Raw genomic sequence first — 7732 nt, 5'->3', positions numbered from 1 at the left:
CTTGTACTTAATACAAAAGTTAGCGCGATACATACTGCCTTTCAACTGTAAAATCTTCGAAGGAGGTTGGCGTTCCATGGTCGTTCCGACTCCTTGCCGGAGTCGTCTCTCTTGCGTGCCTTCGGCTCCTGTGCGTCGATCAGGTAGTAGGAGTCGTTGCCTAGAGCTCTGCTGATGACGAAGGGGCCTTCCCAAGGGGCTGAGAGCTTGTGCTGGCCGGCTGTTCGCTGGATCAGCCGGAGCACAAGATCGCCTTCTTGGAAAGATCTTGGCCTGACCTTTCGGCTGTGGTAGTGGCGCAAACCCTGCTGGTAGATGGCAGACTGGCTGAGGGCTAACAGCCGGCTCTCTTCCAGCAGGTCAACGCCGTCTTCTCGTGCTTCCTTGGCCTCCGCTTCCGTGTACATGGTTACTCGAGGCGAGTCGAACTCGATGTCAGTTGGGATGACCGCCTCGGCACCATATACAAGGAAGAAAGGTGTGAAGCCAGTTGACTTGTTTGGTGTAGTGCGCAGACTCCAGAGGACAGCCGGCAGCTCATCGAGCCAACAGCCGGCTGAGCGCTCCAGAGGTACGACCAGTTGAGGCTTGATGCCGGAGACGATGAGGCCATTGGCTCGCTCGACCTGGCCGTTTGACTGCGGGTGGGCAACGGATGCTAAGTCCAGTCAGATACCTTGGGCTGCGCAGAAACGTGCCAAGGCTCCTTTGGCAAAATTCGTGCCATTGTCGGTGATGATGCTGTGTGGCACGCCGTACCAAGTTGTTATGTCTGCGATGAACGTCACAGCAGTCGGCCCATTCAGCTTCTTAATCGGCTTTGCCTCAATCCACTTGGTGAATTTGTCCACGACGACGAGCAAATGCGTCATGCCGCCGCGCGCCGTCTTGAATGGGCCCACCATGTCCAGTCCCCAAACGGCGAAGGGCCAAGTGAGGGGAATGGTCTTGAGTGCCGAAGCCGGCATGTGTTGCTTGGAGCTGAAGAGTTGTCATCCCTTGCAATGCTTGACTAATTCTTTGGCGTCCTCCAAAGCAGTCGGCCAGAAGAAACCCTGGCGGAAGGCTTTGGCGACAAGTGATCTTGAGGCCGCATGGTGGCCGCATTCTCCTTGGTGAATGTCTTTGAGGATTGCAATGCCCTTATCTTGCTCGACGCACCGTTGGAGGATTCCAGTGACACTGCGCTTGACCAGTTCTCTGTTGACGATTGTGTATGCTCCGGCTCGATGTTGGACTTGTCTTGCTTCTGTTTCGTCGGCCGGCAGGTCTTGGTTTACTAGGAAGTTGAGGATGGACTGAGCCCATGATGGAGCCGCGACTTCTTCTACTGCCAAAGTGGCTACCGCCACCAGGGTGGGCGGGCTGGGTGGTGAGATGCTGGAGTCGGTCGCCGGCTGTTGTGCTGGTGCAGTCCCCGAGCCGGGTGCCGAAGTCCCCGGGCCGGCTGCGGGAGCCTCGGGGTCGCCTGCTAGGTTCTTCGAGCCGGACCCGGCCGCATTGGGGTCAGGTGGCATGAAGATGGAGTCGGACTCTGGAGACGGCTTGATGGACGGCTTGAGGAGGCGTTGTAGAGCGACGCCGGTTGGAATTGCTTGCCGAGTGGAGCCTATTCGAGCCAGGGCATCGGCTGGCTCGTTGTCGGCTCGCGGTACGTGGAGGAACTCGCATCCTTCAAAGTATCCGCTGAGTTGTTGAACCAGGAAGCAGTAGCTCGCCATGTTTGCGTCCTTGGCATCCCAGTCGCCGGATGATTGCTGGACCACCAAGTCCGAGTCGCCATAGCATAGGATCTGGCGAATGTCGAGTTCTTTGGCAAGCCGGAGCCCGTGTATGAGCGCCTCATACTCGGCCACGTTGTTGGAGGCGTCAAAGTGGATCTGTAGCGTGTATCTGAGCTTGTCGCCTTTGGGAGAGGTAAGGACGACGCCGGCTCCCAAGCCGGTGCGCATCTTGGACCCGTCGAAGTGCATGCGCCAATGGGTGGAGTTGGGAGCCGGCGGCAGGTACTGGGTCTCGGTCCAGTCGACGAGGAAGTCGGCCAGTGCTTGGGACTTGATGGCGGTGCGGGGCTGGTAGAAGATTGTGTAAGGGGCCAGCTCGATGGCCCATTTCGCCACCCGGCCGGATGCGTCCCGGCTGCCTATGATCTCGGCCAGCGGGGCGGTGCATACGACCGTGACGGGATGCTCTTGAAAGTAGGGCTTCAGCTTCTTGGTGGTGAAGTACACGCCGTAACACATCTTCTGGTAGTGCGGGTAGTTCTGCTTTGAGGCGGACAGCACCTCGCTCAAATAATACACCGGACTTTGGACCGGCTGGGCTCGGTCTTGTTCTGGGCGTTGGACTACGATGACGGTGCTGACCACCCGGCTGGTTGCGGCGATGTAAAGGAGCATGGGCTCTTTCTCAGTCGGCGCCGCGAGGACAGGCGGCGTGGCCAGCATCTTCTTCAGCTCGTGAAAAGCTTGGTCGGCCTGGTCGTTCCATTCAAAGTGAGTGCTCTTCTTCATGAGGCGGTAGAGGGGGAGAGCTTTCTCTCCGAGCCGGCTGATGAAGCGGTTCAAGGAGGCCAAGCACCCGGTGAACTTCTGAATGTCTCGAAGCTTGGTGGGGATCACCATTCTCTCGATGGCCTTGATCTTCACCGGGTTGCATTCGATGCCGCGTTCGGAGACCAGGAAGCCTAGGAGCTGGCCGGCTGGCACTCCGAACACGCATTTCTCGGGGTTGAGCTTGATTTGAAATCGGCGCAAGTTCTCAAACGTTTCCTTGAGGTCTCCCAGCAAGGTGCCGCGCTTCTCCGTCTTCACCATGATGTCGTCCACGTAAACGTGAGCGTTTCTGCCGAGTTGCTTGAGGAGGCACTTCTGCATGCAACGCTGAAAAGTGGCACCGGCATTTCTCAAGCTGAATGTCATAGTCATGTAGCAGAAGGCTCCAAATGGCGTGATGAAGGCGGTCTTCAGGCGGTCGTCCGGATCCAGCTTTATCTGGTGATATCCGGAGTAAGCATCCAAGAAACTCAACAGCTCGCATCCGGCTGTGGAGTCTATCACTTGGTCAATCCTTGGCAGGGCAAAAGGATCTTTGGGACAGGCCTTGTTGAGGCTCGTGTAGTCTATACACATGCGCCACTTGTTATTCTTCTTTAGCACAAGGACCGGGTTGGCAAGCCATTCTGGAAAGAAAACTTCCATAATGAAGCCGGTTGCCAGAAGCCGGGCTATCTCCTCTCCCACAATCCTGCGCTTCTCCTCCGACAGTCGGCGGAGGGGTTGTTTGACTGGCTTTGCGTCTTCTCGGACGTGTAGTTTGTGCTCGGCGAATTTCCTCGAAACACCCGGCATGTCCTTGGGGGACCATGCAAAGATGTCCCGATTCTCACGGAGGAAATCGGCGAGCTCGCCTTCCTATTTGCTGTTCAGACTTGCCCCGATGACGGCGAACCTCTCTGGATGCTCGGGGTCAAGAGGCACCTTCTTCGTCTCCTTGGCTGGCTGGAAAGACCCTTGAGCATCATGCTCCTTGGGGTCGGGGGACACGGCCGACTGCTTGCCGGCTATGGCCACGACTCGGTCCAGCATCTTCTTTTCTTCGGCAATCACAAGGGACTCGGCCAGCCGGCTGCTGGCTGCTGCGCACTCAGAGGACTTCTTGTAATCGCCGGCTATGGTGATGACGCCTTTGGTGCTTGGTATCTTCATATTGAGGTATGCATAGTGGGGAACTGCCATGAATTTAGCCAAAGCAGGTCGGCCAAGCAATGCATGGTAAGGGTTCTCCAGGTCCACCACTTCAAACCAGATCGCTTCATGGCGGAAATGCTCCTTGTCCCCAAAAAGTACATCGATCTTGATCTTGCCAATGGGGGCGCAGGATAAGCCGGGTACGATGCCATGAAACACTGTCCGAGTAGGCATGAGCTGCTTCGTCTTGACGTTTAGCTTCTCCAGGGTGTCATGATACAGGATGTTGATGCTGCTCCCGCCGTCTATCAACACACGGGAGAAGCGGACAGCGCGTCTGTCCGTCGCAAGGGTGGCTTCCAGGACCAAAGCATAAGAGCCAGGAGACGGCATCACCTCTGGATAGTCGGCCCGGCTCCAGCTGATGGGCTTTTCTGACCAATGCATGTGTCCGGCGGGGTTGGCAGCGACCACACTAACTTCCTGGCTTGTAAAGATGATGTAGGTTGCTTGCTCGTCAGGGAACTCGTCATGCACGGCTCCGACCGCGGGCCGAGCTGCCGGAGGCGGCGGAGGCGGAGGCGGCGGGCCGGCAGGCGGAGGCGCCGCGAGCCCCTCGCCTTTGGAGATTCGGGTGAGCCAATGGCACTTCCGGGTTGTGTGGTTGGACGGCTTCGCGCCGCTGTGGAACTTGCACGGGGCGTCGAGAGTTTGCTCGTAGGAGAAAGCCGGCTGCCAAGCCGGCCGGCCGCCCTTGGGTTTCTTGGGGGCGGGCCGCCCTTCAGGCGGCACGTCTTCAACTATGGCCACCTGCCGACTGGCGGGAGGCGGCGCGGGGCCCTTGCGCTTGTGGTCGTTCGAGTGGGGGCATCGGCCGGAATCCCCAGCCGGCGTCTTGGGCGCCGGGTTGAGTACCTTTCCGGACGCGTCCACCCGAAGCTCGGTCTTCATCGAGGAATCGGCGGTGGCGTACTTGTCCGCTATGTCCAGAAGCTCATCGAGGGTAGCCGGCTCGTCGCAGAGGAGCTTGTGCTTGAGGAGGGTGCCTTCTCGGCATCCGGCTGTAAAGTACTCGATGGCTTGCACCTCGTGCACCCCCTCGCAAGAATTGCGGAGCTCGGCCCAACGCGTGAGGTAGTCGCGAGTGGACTCGGCGGGGCCTTGTACGCACAAGGAGAGCTGTCTGGGCTTGGGAGCCCGCTTGTAGGTGCTGGTGAAGTTGCGGATGAAAGCTTCGGTGAAATCTAGCCAGCTGTTGATGCTGAGAGGCTTGAGGCTGTTGAGCCAGGTCCGCGCCGTGCCTTGCAGCATGAGGGGCACGTACTTCACGGCAACGCGCCGGTTGCCGTTGGCTATGCTAACCGCGGTAGAGTAGTCGATTAGCCAATCCTCCGGCTTCACGGAGCCGTTGTACTTGGGCGTGTCTCTTGGGAGCGAGAACCCTTTGGGGAAGGGCTCGTCGCGGATGCGGGGGCTGAAACAAGGCGGGCCGACATCGTCTTCTTCTTCCAACGCCAGGGATCGCGCCAGGCGGTCGATCCGATGGCGGGCATCGTTCTCGTCGACTCCTTCGCGGCGACCTAGTCGGCCGCTGAGTGTCGGGTGCGCCACTGGCGGCAGGGTGGGATATCTCTCTCCACGGGGTCGAGGCGGAGGCGGGTTGCCCCGCCATTCCATGGCTCGGGGATGGCCGTCCGCGTCTCGCTCGATGGAGATTCGGGTCCGGCTTTGGCTGGCAGCCGGCTCTTTCTCGCGTCGCGCGCGAGTGTTGCTCGTAGCCGGCGTCCGGGACGTTGCGCCGTGATCTCGGCGCGGGGGAGGGCTTCCCGCGCGGGCGTCTGCTTCATGTCGCTGCGCGGCTGCGTCAATCAGTTGTTGGATGCGCCGGGTCATGTGGGGGAGGTCTTCGGCCTCCAAGCCGTCCAACTCGTCTACGGCTGCCTGGGCGGCACGCAAGTTCTCGAGCGGAGTGGCATAGACCGGGCGGTCGACTCCCAGCGTGTCGGTGATGACGGCGCCGCGTTGCTTGACAAGGCCGGCCCGGCTTGGCCCGCCCGGGGCCGGCGTGCCGAAGGCGGCGCGGTCAGCTTCGCGCTGGTAGGCCTCTGTGAGGCGTCTCACGGAAGCCAGCCTCCGGCCCTCTGCAAGGAGGGCGAGGCGGCATGCCTCCAGTGCTTCGTCATCGGCGTTAGCCGGGAGTGGGGCGGACAAGTCGTGGGCCGCCACGTGCGGGACGTCGTGGGCGCTTTCGCCGACCGGGCCGCCGTGGCCGATGACCATCACTTCGGTGGTGACAGCATCGCAACCGTCGGCTCGAGGAAGCGGGTCGTTGTAGATCGTGACGTTGGTGGGGAAGGTGTCGTAGGAGGCCGTGTCGGAGTCGACAGGCATCGGGTCGGTGGAGCCAACCGACTCCAGGTCCGCAGCGGGCTCGCTGGAGACATGGAGCTGACCGAGAAGGTTGGCGAGGTGGTCGGTGCCCGCATCGGAGGCGAGCTCGTCGGAGATGAGGGTTTCGTCGAGGAGATCGGCGAGGCTGCTCGCTGCGCAGATGCTGGTGACGCCTTGCATCGCGTCGTGGCAAGCGCCATCGGGCGTGCCGGGCTGGCTACGCTCGTTGGGGAGGAAGAGGGTTCCCGTCCAGAACAGGTCTCCGGACGACGGTGCACCTGGCCCCACGGTGGGCGCCAAATGTCGGGTGGTAGGTGCGACATATGCCAACGGGTGGCTTATCATTGTGGGAGCCAGTAAGACATCGCCGGTGCCTGGAAGCGGGATAAGGCGAAGACATGCACGCCGGCGGATCTTACCCAGCTTCGGGGCTCTCCGTGGAGATAACACCCCTACTGCTGCTCTGCGGGGTCTCCGCATGATCACTAGATGAACAAGTAGCTACACAATGCTCCTTGAGCTGTTTTGTGGGAGGAGGAAGAAGTGCACGGCTAGCCTGCTTCTTCTCCTTGTGTGGTGTCTAGGACTAGCTGGGGGTCCAACCCTTTGCATGGGTGCCCCGGGGGGTTTATATAGGCCTACCCCCGGGGGTACAATGGTAATCCGACTGGGCGCGGGGCCCAGCCGTCTGAGCCCGCGCTCGCCGGCTTCTGCGCCGACTGCTGGGGCCCGCCAGCTGGTGGGTCCCGCCGGCTACCAACTCCTTGGCAATAGGCAGGCCCCACTGCCAAGGGTCTTGTCGATGGCTGGTTGCTATTGCCTCATCTTGATGACGAGGGCTTCGTCGAGGTAAGCGTGGCTACAGTGCCGCCGTCCGGCGGGCGATTACCGTAGCCTTATCGCGTCTTGTCTCCTTAATGGGGCGTCTTCTTCGAGGGGGGAAGCGAGCCGGCTGCGGGGAGCCGGCCCCGTCTCGGGCCGACTGGGGAAGGCCAGGCTGCCTTCGGGTGTCTCTCTGCCCGAAGGGGCCCACCGCCCGCGGGCCGTACTGGTAGCCCGTTGTGGATGACATCAGGGTCAACATGGCAACAGTGCCGCGCCGGACGGGTCATGGCCACTCCGTACGGCGCACTGTGCCAGGCGTGCTCCGGGATTCGGGGGTGGCAGGCTTTACTGTAGCCACGCCCCGTCTCATCGCCGCTAGGTGGATGCAAACTTTGAGGGTACGGTCTCGACCGCTTTATGGGAGCCGGCCTCCTGAAGTCGGCCTCCTCATGGCCGGCTTCTTGGAGTCGGCATCTTGGAGCCGGCTTCTTCGAGTCGGCCTCCCATGGTTTTCTTCATGAGGGGAAAAGTCGGGCCGCCTTCTTCAAGCCGGCCTGGGTGGCAGCCAGCAAGGGGGAGGCGGCTCCATGTCTTGGATTCTTGGGAGCCGGACGGGCTCGTGATTTTTTCAGAAGGGCCAGGGGAAGCCGGCTAGGCTACCCATGGCTATTTACTCCGACAATGATGATGTTGCAATACCGTATGTCAAGGTACTCCAGATGAGGGCATCCATCAATGATGGTTGTCAATCCTTGGTTGTCGAGGCCACCGTGGAAAAGCTTCAGGGAGCGTAACTCATGCATCTTCGCAATTGCCAAGGCTTCACT

Source organism: Triticum dicoccoides, chromosome 6A (assembly GCF_002162155.2).
Source record: "Triticum dicoccoides isolate Atlit2015 ecotype Zavitan chromosome 6A, WEW_v2.0, whole genome shotgun sequence".
Lineage (NCBI taxonomy): Eukaryota > Viridiplantae > Streptophyta > Magnoliopsida > Poales > Poaceae > Triticum > Triticum dicoccoides.
The sequence above is the reverse complement of the archived record's forward strand: the minus strand, read 5'-3'. Positions refer to the sequence as shown.